The sequence below is a fragment of the Saccostrea cucullata genome, unplaced genomic scaffold (assembly GCF_032062105.1).
Source record: "Saccostrea cucullata isolate Sc308-1 unplaced genomic scaffold, CSIRO_AGI_Scuc_v1 ctg919, whole genome shotgun sequence".
NCBI lineage: Eukaryota > Metazoa > Mollusca > Bivalvia > Ostreida > Ostreidae > Saccostrea > Saccostrea cuccullata.
Genome location: NW_026922267.1, coordinates 151,255 through 166,662, shown reverse-complemented (window position 1 = coordinate 166,662; position 15,408 = coordinate 151,255). Strand labels below are relative to the sequence as shown.

The 15,408-nt window shown below is 32.9% G+C and overlaps 1 protein-coding gene across 1 annotated transcript in view; it reads left to right on the top strand.

Moving 5' to 3' along the window:
• The window catches only part of LOC134261495 (uncharacterized), a 41,739-nt gene that overhangs the window by 19,007 nt on the left and 7,324 nt on the right, over nucleotides 1-15,408 (top strand). The gene's annotated exons all lie outside the window — the stretch shown is intronic.

The following is a 15,408-nucleotide window of genomic DNA, read 5'->3' as shown; positions in this document are numbered from 1 at the left end:
TTTAATAATTATTTAGATTTCTTTTCATAAAATTTAATTTTCTTGAACTGTTTCGTTCTTGATAGATCTATTATGTTAAATTTATAAATTTTGTTAAAGCCGTTTTTTTTTAATCTTTCTTTCGGCCAGTCTTCTACTGTTCGTTATTTCCATATCCTTCTTGTATTGTTTTCTAGGATATTAATATTTAATTGCGGTTTTTGGATGCATCGCAGATTGTAAGCTTTAGACATTAAATACATATATTTAATTTATTGCATAAATTTCTTCCGTGAAATAGCTTGGTACTTGTAGATAAATTTATTAGATAGAAAATTAAAATGTATATATATTTTTTTTTAAATAATAAATCTGTTCATAGAGTTTCAAAAGTCACACACTTGAGAAGAAATTAAAAAAAAAAAATTCAGTCTCCATTAAATAAAATCCAGTTAATCACTGTCAATTTTTTATATAACATTTGTAAAATTAATACAGAAATCTCAGGTTCTTTTTATGATAATTAAATGTACTTTATAGTTTAGATTTGAAGCTCTGCGAGTATTTAAATTAAAATATAATTTAATTAAAATAATCTTTAATCTTTAAATTTAATTCAAAATAATCTTTTCGTCTTGTCAAAAAACGTTCTGCATTTTGAAACAATCCTATCAGGTTTTGCGTTTATCCTATCGTGTAGATCGTTTATCAGGTCTATCGTGTTTTGCGTTTATCGTCTTTTGCGTTTATCGTCTTTTGCGTTTATCCTATCGTGCGTGTATCCTGTCCTATCGTGCGTGTATCCTATCGTATCGTGCATGTATCCTATCGTATCGTGCGTGTATCCTATCGTATCGTGTATCCTGTAAAGAATAACGATGCGGGTACTGTACAATTACTTACGTTTTTTGTTAGAGCAAGGTTTAGATATCAGAGATAGAAGCAATGACGGAAAAACTGTGCTGCATCTATGTTGTATGAAGGGTAAAATAGAAATGTGTAAGTACTTAGTAAACATGCATCATGAGCTATTGAATATCTCTGACAATAATGGTTACAATGTTTTACATGCTGCAGCTTGGGATGGAAACATCTATTTATTTAAGATTCTGCAAGAGAAAGATTTAGATATCATTGATAGAAGCAATAATGGAAAAAATGTTCTACATCTGTGCTGTATGAATGGTAAAATAGACATGTGTAGATAATTGATGAACATGTATCCTTATTTAATAGACACCAGAGACAAACATGGTGAAACTGCCTTACATAATGTTGTTTGGAGTGGTAACATTGATGTGCTTAAGTTTCTCGTAAAAAACGATATGATATCAATAGCAGAAGAAGTGATGGGAAAAGTATTGCACATCTCTGTTGTAGAATTGGTGAGATAGATTTGTTTGAATTCTTGATCAAAACATATCCTCATTTACTAGATGTGGCTGACAATGATTGTATGAATGTCTTACATGAAGTAGCTTGGAGTGGTACATGTAACATTGATTTGTTTGATTTTCTGTTAAAGAAAGGTTTTGATATAAATACCAAAGAAAGAAAAAATAGATATACTGTTTTACACCTGTGTTGTTTGAATGGCAGAATTGACATGTGTCAGTATCTCCTCAACACTTTTCCTCATTCACTTCGTATGACTGACAATGATGGTCACAATGTCCTAAATGCAGCGAAAGTGGGAGGAAACAATGAGCTGCTTAATTTTGTAATAAAGAAAGGCTCAGATATTAATAGCTCATGTTGGTAAAATAAACATGTGGAGTACTAAAGCAATTTCTTTCAATAGATACTAGACTGAACCGTTTTAGCAGTAAATAGGTTTAACTGACGTAGTTGGCGAAGAAGAAGTTCTGGATGCAATGTTTCGAGATAACAATGACAATTTCAATAAATAAAAGAGAGACATGTGCGTATGATAGCCACATGAAATAATAAAAGGAAAACAAAAATAATATTATATTTCATTATTTAATCTATAGAATAGACATAAATAAAAGTCATTAAATCACCTATATGAAAGGAATGAAAATATTTTGTAGTTGTGGGTTTTGATTTTATATTATTTTTTGGCGTCTCCATATGAGTGAAAAATTCTAGAGAGAGACGTTAAACAATGTACAATCAATCAATCAATCAATCGTGTCCGTTTCTATAATCATCTACACAATGCTTAATTAAACAGTGTTCAAGTTTATATACTATAGTAACTCAGAATGTATTTTAGCCACACTGAGCACTAGCAAAGTTGCAATTCGCCAAGAATTTCGCTATTTCCTTTGATATTAGAATGATAATTCCCATCCAATTATGTTATGCCCGCAATATTTAAAGTTCTATACGCGTGATTTTGTGAATCTTCATGCGCAATTCTATATGGAATTATTTTAAAGAGGTAATATTTTATACTTTTTTATCTATTGATTGGCTGATTACAGCATTCATATTACATTGGAAGAAAATATATACCAAGAAAATTAGTAAAAATATAAAAACATGAAATTGGTATAGAATTATTTTGTACCCTATTTTTTACATATGCATGTCAATTATTTTGTTTTAATAAAATATTGACGTCGTGAATTGTAAAGAAATATTTGTAAATTATTTCTTTGTGTGTTAAACCATGTTAAGGGACTAATGGCCTTTGAGAAGTGAGGGGTCTTTTTCTTGCCATCACCTTCTACAACCAAGGACCTCTCTTTATACTGCCTCATTCATGGAACCGGTCTTAAAGTTCTGCATGACGTAATGATCCTTTCACGGGCAATGTTTTTTCTCAGGGTTTTCTCAATTTATCCTACCGTTCACGGCATCTTTAGTTGGTAAGGCGCTCGCTCCGTGATCAGAAGAGAATGAATCTTCGCCATGCGCTCGTCAATTTTAAATGAAAATTTTTGGTTCATTGGATATGACCTTAGAAACCGAGGTCCTGTGTTTAGTCAGTCGTCGGCATGATAAATATCCCTCAAAACTTCATAGAATTTAACTTTTTTGTTTAATTTTTTTCCAAAAAAGAATAATTTTCAGCTAAAATATTATTGTTTCATTATATATCGCTTTTTCTGTAGAAGGCAAGCAAACTAACGAAAAAAGTGCGAAAAAAGATTTCTATGCTGTGAAAGTTTCAAAGTATTTGCCATATTGTTGTTTTTTGTTTAATCTATTAATCATTAATTATTCGATTTAAATTAATATTTTTATCCATATCTGTTACTCATTATTCATAGTGCAACTTATAATTGCAAAAAACAGTATTGTATTTTTTTAACATTCCTATAACACATTTAATTATATTGTATTTATTTGTAATCTTTCATAAAATAGATTTGTATAAAAGTTGAAAAAATATTTCTTGAAACTTTTGTATGTTCTGACAATTGAAAATTTCTCTCGAGATCAGAAGCCCTTAAAATGATTCTACATTCAGAGGGTTGTGCTCCATGTGCAACAGTTTTGTTTCTTAAGCGACATTAGCTCGATCTTACCATGCTTACGTTGAAAGGCAGGTTGGTGCGAGTAGAGTGTCGACAGTCTCTTTTGGTTACATAATTTTGCGGGTTTCTGCGGTCGAGGTAGTGTCCTTGACAGCAAATACAATATCATTTGGTCGAATACTTTAAGAAATTTTTCATCCTAATTGTTTGGAATTGTTTTAACCCTCAATTTTCTTCGGATAAGTCCATTGCCATGACAATGAACACACGCTTTGTCGGTATGTGCTTCACAATCCGTAGCATCTGATCCCAACTCTGATCTTTAATATATCCTTGTTTGCCCTGCTCCTGATCAGTGTTGTTTTAGTGATTTTTGAGATACCTAGATTATCTTTAAATACCATGTTACATGACTTTGTATTAAATACTCGACATAACCGAGTCATTCATTTGTTTTCTGGAGGATAATTTTTTGAATGACATTAACTCATGACAGGCCTTTAGCAAGATCTATGAAAAAAACTGAATCTAGACACAGATAAGAAAGTGTGTTGATTGTGATTTTATATAAGACTGACAAGATCTGCTTATTTTACACATATACAGATTATTCCACTATACCAGAGGCGGAGGCAAACGCTGATAGTCTACAAAAATAATATTGACATTATCAATATCACAGTTAAGTATACAAATAATACTGACATTATTAATATCACATTTAACTTTATAAATGATACTGGTATTATTAAGATCACTGTTAACTTTTAAAAAAGAATACATTAATAATATTACAGTTAACTATAAATATTATACTGTTTTTATTTATGTCACATTTAGCAACAAAATTTCTTCATTTTGAATAAGTGAAAAATCATTGATGGCAAAACTGATGCACTGCAAAATGCAGAGATCAATGTGAAAAACAAAAGGATAATTGCAAAGGGTCAAAGGAATGTTAATGACTCACGGTTTTTCACAGATGTAGCCGGGCAGGTTGTGAGAGTGATGTCCGTGATGAGTATTGGGGGCACATACGTCATCAGACCAGTCGATGATGGTGTGGTTGAAGAACTTGTAGGACATACAGTTGGCTGTGTTGTTACTGTCCGGCTGTCCTGGGCCCCACCCGTTGTAGGATCCCACGGTTCCTCCCGCGATCCACTGCCAGGTTCCCTCCACGACGAAGTCACTCCCACCAATCCACCAGTGGGTCAGCTTCTCACATATGGAATTAAAATAGCTGAATTTTTTTCATCAGTTCAGTGAAATCGAAAAAGAAATCTAAATATTAGTAAATATGATCTTAAACGAATTTACTGTTTATATTGTAAATGTTGACAATGAATATTCGAATATGTTTAAATCACTAATATTCATGAGAGTTAACTTTTGAATTTTTCGAGATGTGGATAGCCCCACGAATTTATCTCCATCACAAAATGTTAAATTTCATATACGTTATTACGAAAGATTCAAATTCCCACAAACAATATTTTCCCTAAACCTCGAGAATTTAACTACAAGAAAATATGTGATTTAGGAGTACTAACTGTATTCGATAACTAAATAAGTCTTACATTATACAATATATTACTAAAGCTAGTAAATATTTAATGCCCTTGTTTTAGAATTAGAATTCGGTAGGAGGTGCTCACTCTTCCATGGAATCTGGTCCCACTCCGATGTCTTGGAGGTCCGTGTTTGCTCTGCTGCTTTTTTTGAATTGTTTTGTGAACTTAAGGTGTTGAACCTGTTTGTTATCGCCATATTTTTATGTAGAGTTTTGTAAATATATATCAAGTATTGTATATTAATTTTGAAAATATTTCTTAATATTTGTTGCAATGTTTCTGAATATTTGTTCTATATAATGATAGTAAAGCGTATATATATCCAACATATGATTTTTGGGGGAAAAAATTTTAAAGACTATTTGATCGTGTTATCGAAGAGAGTACACTGATAACTACTATAAATGTATATAGTGGAGACCAATGCTGAAAAAATAGTTTTGATTGAGATATTATGATTTGAAAATAAAACAATTATTTTCTTCTACTTTCTTGATAATTTTTTTCAGAATAAGTACTTAATAACAACTCCAAGTGTTTACTATAAAAGAAAAAGTTTTGACCATCTTTACCACAATACAGAATGAAGTAAGCCTTTTATGTACATTTGAAGATGACTCAAATTCTTAGCCAAATTATTCGATATAACCTGTTTTTTGTCAGTTAACGCTTTAAAGTCCGCGAAGCTGACCAAAGCCAGCTTGTGTTCGATTAATTTGGCCAGGAATTAGATTTAGAAATAGATTCATTCCTTATAATTTATATTAATTTCAAAACAATTAAACAACTGTGTATGTAAAGTTGTGCTGAGTTTAATGAGTCCAAATTTGCCGCTCAATAATACAACCAAAGTAAAGGAAGTGATGGGAAATGGGGGGAGGTAATAACTGGTACACAAACCTAGCAGCCATAATATTTGTTTAGATGAGGTAAGAGCACGCTACACTGCTACTGTTTGACGTTAAAGGTACATTTATTAAATCTGGAATTTTCCATGATCCCGGAGGACGGGTAATGAGGGGATTGCATGGATAAAGATAATTAAGCTGGTTGTCAGGGGGATGTGTCCTAATATCAAACCATATTATGCAAAATAATTCGCGTTTCCTTCTAGAAATCAACCAATGAGAGAATAGAAAACAAAATTAAAGTGTGTGTTCATGTTATATGTTATGAAGTTTATAATTATGTTCTTCTGAGGAATAGAACTAACATGTTTATTTTATATTCAGTTTTTAAAAGTTAAAATGTATTGTTTTGTAGCTGTTTTAATCTTTAGAATAATACTAGTACATTACAAAGTCTTCTTTTCCTCAAGTACTCAAAGTTGTGCATTCAAGGATTTTAGTTTAAAGTAACTAACATTTACTGGACATATACGCAAAAAATCATTCAATTGGAATGATAATTAAGTTCAAAATTGGCCATCACTACCTGAAGAATCTTTTGGTATACCATTACATTTTAACACGTCCAAAATTCGCTTAAATTTTCTAATGACGTGTAAACATATAAATTATAAAAGTGTTTTCCTTCAAGCTTCATCACATTGATGACCTTATCTGTCAAATTTATTTTCTTTGACATATCGACCAAAGAAAAATATATTACATACATTCCTTAATTGAAAAATTGGGTTCGCATTCATAAAACATACTTAGGTCTGAGAATGCTCTCAAATAAAGACTCGGCGGCCGTCATAAAAAATGAGAAAAAAATCCTTGAACTCTTTTATTCTCAAATTCTCAGTTGAGTAATTCTCAAGAGCTGAGTTGAGAATCTTTTTTTTCAAAATTCCCAAAGTTTTATGTCGGTGGACCCTGGAGGATTAAGTTTGTTCTTTTAAAGTAATAAACATACATGTACAATAACTTGGTTAAACGTTATCTGTAGATATTGGACCAATATACAAACATCAGTGCCCATAAATTTCAATGCAGCAGTGGTCCAATTACTATGTATGATTTTAAAATCTTTTATTGCACCTCTATCAAAATCATGACTAAGCCTAATATTTTAAGGTAGAACTCCACTTTTCTTAACCACGTGTACAAATTTATGACGTTTTATAAACCCGACTGGAAGTAATGCATTCACAGGTAAAACTAGAACAGGTAAACAATTGATTAATTATAACATGTAAAAAGTTTTAACATTTTCTTTTCAAACAATATATTCAAGGGTTTGTTTGTTTTGTTTTGTTTTTTTTTTTTTGGTGTTTCGTTTGTTTTATATTCGATTATGCCATATTTGTGTGCACACTAGAACAATTTAACACCTTTTTCGAACTTTTCCAGATCCATATTTGTTTATCTAATAATAATAATAACCTTTTAGAACTGAAAGAGAGCTCACGTTTCTTTCTCATACAGGCACTGTATTTCTTTTTCAACAGGAGGATCCAGATCCATGTACATATACAAACCACTGTGAAATAAAACAACAGAATCCTGGGTTCGGATAAGCATTGTAAGTTTTTTGCATTCTTTGCATTCTTCCTGATCTAAAATATCTGTTTAGTTCAAGTTCGTTTTGATGTTCAATTCATAATCAGTGTTTGCTACTTTATAAAAATTTACATTTTATCTAAAATTATAGAAAACAGGTGAAGCTTTCTTTTAAATAAGCGCTTATGTATGGTATTTGGAGACTTCCAACTTTATCTACGAAAATACAATACTGATTTACTACATGTTCCTTAGTTCTCCTATCTGACAACTGAGTTAAAATTGTGTTAAGATAGGAAAAACAAACAACATTGGTAAAGTGAGAAAATGTAATTTTTTGAAGTAAATGACGTAAAAGTAGTAAAACATATTTCCAATGCAAGAAAGGAAAGGGGACTTAAATATAAAATATTGTCATTGATTGAAGTGAATGACGTAAAGGTAGTAAAACATTTCTACAATACAAGAAAGAGGGCCAGGAAAGGGGACTTCAATATAAAATATTACAAAATATGGCACAATCGGACCCCAACACCATAATGTCATTCTAAATGATATACAGAGAAAAAAGGGGATCGACCAGCAATCTAATTAAGAATGCAAAACCTTAAAAAAGTTCAATACGAAATTTCTTAGATTTCATGCAAGGGTATGTCCTATGATTTGCAATGCTTTCTTTTATACCTAAATATAGGTACATTTATTAATGGAACGTCGTATTTTTGCTGGAGAAAAATAAATAAATGAAACGGGATTTCCCCAAAAATCTGAAAATATTTAAATAGAAAACGAACTACTGTAAATTGGTTTAATTCCACGGTGTAAAAATTTCACGATATCTCAAAAAGTACCATTTGCGATGGTTTTAATTTCACGCTGCAAGAAATTAATTTAAATTTTCCTATAGCAATTTAACATTATTAAAAACTAAAACTAACATTCACGATGGATTTAATTTCACGGAAAATTAATAATTCGCGAAAATAGCGAAATTTAAACAATCGTGAATATTTCCCAAAATACAGTATAATTCTACTTTAAAGAGAGAAAACATTAGCACAACTGTCAAAAATAGACCTAAAAGAATGAAAACCTGTTATAAATATTGAAAGTTTATTAGCTAAACATGAAAAGGGTAAAACATAGAACATGAATGCAATTATGAAATTCTTTTAAAAGACCAATTGGCAGTAGATCATAAAGCCAACAGTATAATATGCCTTGAAAATGATTTGTACATACTCTCTGTTATGATAATTGATTTATTTAAATATTTATTCTACGAGCGCATAAATATTCATAAATAAATTTTATTTTTTTTCTTAATTAAAACAAAATTCTGATAAATTACAGTTATAATTATCATAATAAACCTTACAATAAGACCTTACAAAAAAAAAAACTTAAAAAGTGTTACCAGCCGTTTATTGATTGATTAATAGTTTATTGTTTAACGTTCCTCTCGAGAAATTTTATTGCATATGAAGACGCCATCTATTGTCGTTAAAATTTGTCCTATACTTGGCACTCAGGGCCATCGAGGAGGGAGGGATCTTGTTTTCCAGCAACTACTACAACACGGGACCTCAGTTATACTGTCTCATCCGAAGGACGATGTCCATGTAACTCATGGTATTCGAACCTGAAATTTGAGAATCATCTCCTACTTTACAACTCTAGTAGAGCAAACGTTCTAACCATGGGCCCAGGAAAAAGGCTACCAACAGTTTATATAATGTTTCTAATTCCTTTATCATTTATCTTCTTGATTTAAAACAAAAAAAAATAGATTGCAAATTGCTCCTAAATTACATGTACGAAGGTTGTAAGAAATGTTTGCGGACACATTGTTTTGCAGAAAACCTATTGTATACTGTGAGATATGACCTTTGTCTTATTAAATTCCCACTTTTGTGTATTATTATGTAAAAATTAGGTCTAATAACTAAAACTTAGAAAATTTACAAAGATTTTTACTGTGCGGTCATGCGATTCACGGAGCATTTGCTTGACGTTCAGTGACGTGACAATCGCATTTCAAAGCCGATAAGCTTTTTAAATAGTTCTAAATATCTTTCGATCTTTACACTTTCCTTTCTTTTTTTTCTACTTGAAAATTAATTATCTATATCGAGGCATGTTCATTCTCTTGTATAATGTCTTCTGTGCTCAGCACCGCTTGCTTGTCGTTAAAGGCAACTAAATTGGGCGGTCCTTCGGATGAGACCGTATAAACCGAAGCCCCGTGTCACAGCAGGTGTGGCATCCTTTATTTCAAAGGAGCTAAGTGTCAACATAGCCTACAACTTTATAGTCTACAAGATATACTTTAGCATGTTAAAGTATACATCATACACCTATTTACTGGCTATGAGGACAGTCAAGTTATGGTCATGGCTGATAATTAAAATAATGTTATAACATGTCAGAAACAGAAAAAATGTAGTGATGCCAAAAAAATCACACAAACAAACAAACGAAAATCGTAAAATAAAAAATTAATAAAAAAGAAAGAATATTGGAAGAGTTAAACATGATTGTTATGCATTTAAAACTAAGAAAATCTTAGTTTTATAGCAAGAAACATTAGTGAGAGACAAGTTTACCTACATGGGTATCCATCAGCAAAATCCTGCTCATGAGCATAACACAGAGGGGGTCTGCTGACATCATATCATGGCAACAGTAGAGTACCTCTTCTTGCATGGTTTTTGGAACCAAAAAGGAAAGCGAAAGCTTCCGGGGTTTTTTTGTTTTGCATTTCGCCAGGGATAGAGAAAGTATCCTGTCTTTTATGACCAACTTGTTTTTGCATGACCAATATGACCTTGAGGCAAGGCTACTCAGAAGAAGGGCATGTGATGTAGGAGGTTTTCCTAGCCACTGACTGGAATAATACTGATACGTCTGTATTTTCATGTTGTAGTTTATTCAGTAGATGACTGCATTGGTCCTACATGTAACTCAAATGGTGAATGAGACCTAATACTAGTCATCATGTGTCCTCTTTCCATGATGCGTTGTCCAGGTTCTACGCACAAAGAGGTCAGAAGCGGTGTGATCGGTTCATGCTTAATTCCTGCCCTGTCGAAAAGGTGTCTGTGGATTACTCAGTGAAAAGTTTGGTATATTCCCGGATGTTTGTTTATCTAGCTCTTCTCTAAGTTCAAAAATTTGTGCTTCTTTTTCCTTAAGGGCCAAGTCTTTTCTATGAAGTTCCTCTACTTGCATTTGCATTCTGTACTGCTGCATATTTAATCTGTGGCGCAGTTCCTCCTTTTCAAAATATCAGACTTCCAATTTCTGGCTAGTATTTGTAAGTTTGCGACTTAGATCTTCCCTACCTGCAACTTACTTGGTCGTCCGATATATTATCGCCATCTAATTCAGTGCGATCTTCATTGATCCACTGCTGCAATACTCCTTCCTTGATTGTTGATGAATTAGCCAGAAGTTGAATGGAAATAGAAAATTCGGCATTTCTTGTAAATGAATGATAGATTATTTGAGCTCTCTTTTCTCAAATGTTCCCTTAATTTTAAAGTTCTTCCTCAGTAACAAATTGCAGTTTGAATACACGCACGTTTAATGTTTGTGATATTCATTGAGAACAGCAGTACAAACTTTAATTTTAATGTTAAACGATAGATAGAAAGAAAGGCAGTAGAAAGATTAGGCAATTTAATTAAAGCAAATAACCATACATAAATTGCTAGTGAGAAATTGTTAAGTTTAACAGTATTCGTTGTTTGATGAAATCAAAAATTAACACAGGTGGTAAAACATAAGCAATTGCAGTGCAGTGCGTAACCACCCTAAGGAATAGGAGGGGTGGTTTACAATTATAAATCATATTTTGAATGAATACATTTGTTCCTAACAATTTTGTTATTCATTATGGTAACATGACTTTAAAATTAGTAAGGCAATTAACCATGGTGTATTTGAATGGCAAATATATGATTGCCTACATGGAATAACAAGTATAACTGTAGGTCTATGCAGAACTTGGCTACCTTTACATGCTGTAAATTAAGGGACAATATCCCTCTGCTCCAAATTTCCCGACCTTTTTTTAAAAAAATCCAGACAGTGATTTTCAGCAAGAACTATAGCATTAAATTCAAATGGAAAATAGTTTGAAGTATGAAGCGTTGCTTACTTTTTCAGAAATTAATAATATGTCAAATCATGATGTGAAGAAAATTTGATATGGTAAATAGAAAGATTTATTATTTTTTATCTCACAATTGAATTAGAAATATGAGGTATATATAAAAATAATATTTACTCTCATACCTATCTAATTCCCGTTAGAAAACATACTGAAGCGCTGCTTTTTAAACCACAATTACAAATTGTTTTCTGTGCATGTAAAATAACACACATCCATAAACAAGAGTTATCCTTCCATTATCGCCCTTGAAAATATTTTTTTAATGAAACAAAATATTAATTAAATGATTGTAAACAATACTGCATCTGAAATTTCTGTACAATTGAAAGAATTATACTTTAAGAGGTAGAGATTTCTCAATTTACACTGTTTAAAGGAACTGAGTATAAATGTTTTAAGTAAATTATTATAAATCATTAATGTATATACAAGCAATAGAAACTATAAATCACAATTTGTACCTTGGAATAAGTTTGATTGAGTTGACTATGAAATGGTCGGCATGAATGAAACTTGTAAACTCTGACATTGCAATTCACTGAATTTCATGACAAAATGCTAAGGAAAGTTAACTTTCTTATAAGAAGTGTTATCTCTCTTATCAGAGGGATGATCCACCTTATGCTACGTTTACACTATGTTCCCGGCAGCCACGGCAGCCCCGTTTGCCCGAAACGTAGTGCGCCGTGAGATTTTAATTATTTTCCCCTCTATATCCAAGTCTTGACAAGTTCTTTTGCGGTCTTCTACGGAATCCGTGATGGGCCGTAGGAAAAAGTTGCCGTGGAGTGCCAGAGGCTTCACGGCGCACTACGGTTCTGCCACGTATGCCAGCACGTTCCCCCCAGGCCTCTTACGTTCTGATAGGTCCCCTCTCGTATCTCGCGTTCTTATTAAGTTCTTATACGTTTCTCACGTTCTGTCAAGTCTTTCTACGTCTGAAACATGGACGCCGGGAAATTTTGGATCACGTTTGTACCAGAGAAGGTCTCCTAAGCAGAAACAATCATTGTATCGTGACCCTTCGAAGATAAAACATCATGAATTCCCAAGACGAAGATTTTATTTTCGCGTGTTTGATGGGCGCATACCTAAAATCACTTCGTCAAAATGAAGAGAACCAGCAGCAGTTACAGAGAGGGAAGGCAGGAGTGTAGCAACTAGGAATGAGACGAATAAGACGGATGAGAAGGCGGAGATCCATATGGATCCATAATGAAACTTCTCTGCAGTGCCCGGCTCTTATATGCTTCCTCTCAGACTGCGTGCGCCGTGTCAGACCGTAGTAGAACGCAACGCACTGGAACCATAAACCGTAACATGCCGGGACGAACCGCGATTGAACGCGAGGAAACGGCTATCATACACCCTAGTTTGCCGAGAGGACCGTGATGAAACGTGGCAGAACGTGATAAAACGGACACCAACCATGAACTAGCCGTGTCAGAACGTGGTCTAAACTCGGCAAAACCTCTCAAAACGTGAATGGACCGTGAGATGAATGGAAATATACCTTCTCCCGTCCCACTGCGGACTGCCTCTAAGTTCTATTAGGGTCTATTACGTGCTGTCGCGTTTTGTTGCGTTTATTCCGTTTTACTACGACCTACTAAGTTTCACATCTGGAACGTGGCCGCCGTGGCAAATTTTTTGACAGTTTAAAAATCTGACACGTCATCCACGGCACTCGCGATGAGTTACGTTTGCCACTCCCGTTGCCCCAAGTTTTCTCACGCCTGTCCCGTTTTTTCCACGGTGGCCTGAAACGTGATTGCCGTGGCTGCCGGGAACATAGTGTAAACGTAGCATTAACCCTTATCTTCGCAAAACAAACTCTGTGTGTGAATTAACCTATCCAACACACTATCACATATTCAAATGTATGAGTTCTGAATCGTTATCAGAAGTTTAGTAGAGTTTGATGTTTTTCAAAAGCACATGACCTTGTGTTTCGCTCCGTTTATCATTGTATTGATCTAATGCCATTTATAACATACACAATACAGTTAACAAATACACAAATATACAGAATTCTACCACGATTATTAAAAACATGAATGGAAGCCGCCGGACATTATTCTCCAATAAATCACGAACGTCATCAAAATATTATCAGCTCAGAAACATGCACCAAATTAATAAAAATCAAATGCATGTTTGGCTGTAGAATGAAATACTTGTTTAGACCGCATCGAAGTGTCGTCTTCATAAGAAATAAACACTGTAAATTTCATAAAGTTGCTGATAAAGTCGGTTTTAAAGCTAAGCGGGGCTATTCCATGGACCTCCCTACACATTAAACAACGTGATTTTGTCAGTAAAACAGGAACATGATTTTGTTATTGTATATTCGTTTTAACTGATCAATACATATAACGAACAAATTTTTTATTTAAAAAAGGCTATTTTCAATGTTACGAAAGATCAGTTCGTCTGCATTCCTAACACAGGTAAGCAAACAAATTGTACCTCTGGTGTTAAAAAAACAGCGTAATCGAGACATGGTAAACTAATTCGTTTTTCTATAGAGGAAACGATCAGCCGTATTTATCGGTCTTAGTAGAATTGAAATAATGTCCTTGTTGTCGTGAATGATGCAGAATAACCTCCTCATTCTCGAAATGTTGTTTGAAATATAAAAGCCTCGGCTAACGCCTCGGCTTTTATCTTTCAAACAACATTTCTCGACCTCGGAGGTTATTCTGCAACATTCACGAAAACGCGGACTTTATTTCTTAAATAACGAGCACACAAAGCAACAAGTTATTATGTATGTGAGGCGCACACAGCAGTCCCTGACTGCACACAACAAGTCGATAAAGTTCACAAATGTTACCCGTGGGTATTTACACAGAATGGCGTCTTCTTCAAACACAAGCATGACGTCATACGAATACATACACAAAAGAGGTACATCATGGGGATATATACACGGGCTCAGCACAGGTTACATTCAACGAATTGTACTACCATGGTTCTAAATTTTACTTCAGTAGAAAAATTGCAACAAAAATGCTGTTTAATTACCTAAATATCAGATAAAAAAGATTTTTTATACAATTCGGTGCTAAAAACATTATGTCGTTCAACAATTTAAACATATTTTAGAACATGGATATGGATTTAACGAACAATATTCAATCTCAAAGTCAATTTTTGTAATAGCTTTTAATTGATTATCAAATATTAAACAATGTATCTGTTACGCTCTGCAAAAAAGTTCAGAATTGTTAAATTATAGCTAAAATGCATAAATGATGTAAGTTAAGATAAGTTTTAAGCAATTTTAAAAATTCGTTTGGTGATCATATTTTCTTACTAGTAGTTAACCCATGTATCGGTTCTTATATACTTTAGGTATATGAAAAAAATATAATCTTGATGAATTATTAAGCGTTATTTTCTCATAACGAATTTGTCATACTTTTTAAACATTTCCATGTGAAGTGTTTGAAGACCAGACAAATTGCAATAATGTGCGCATGCCCTGATTCTATTCTTGGCATCTTTTACAATTCTCATTTCTTATTTCTGTTAACTCTATTTTGGAGTTTGTTTAGAGTGTTTTTTGTCAGAAGTCGACATGTGGAGAAATACTGTACACTTCATTGATTATATGATCGTTATAATTCATATGTGTAAAATTCATAAATATTGTGATTTTTCAAAAAAATCCTCACAATTTGATTATCAAAATTCTGTTTTGAAATTAAATATCTAATATAAATTTAATCGTAGTTGCCCCATTTTATGTCAAAAAAGGATGTGTAATAAATCAAAAA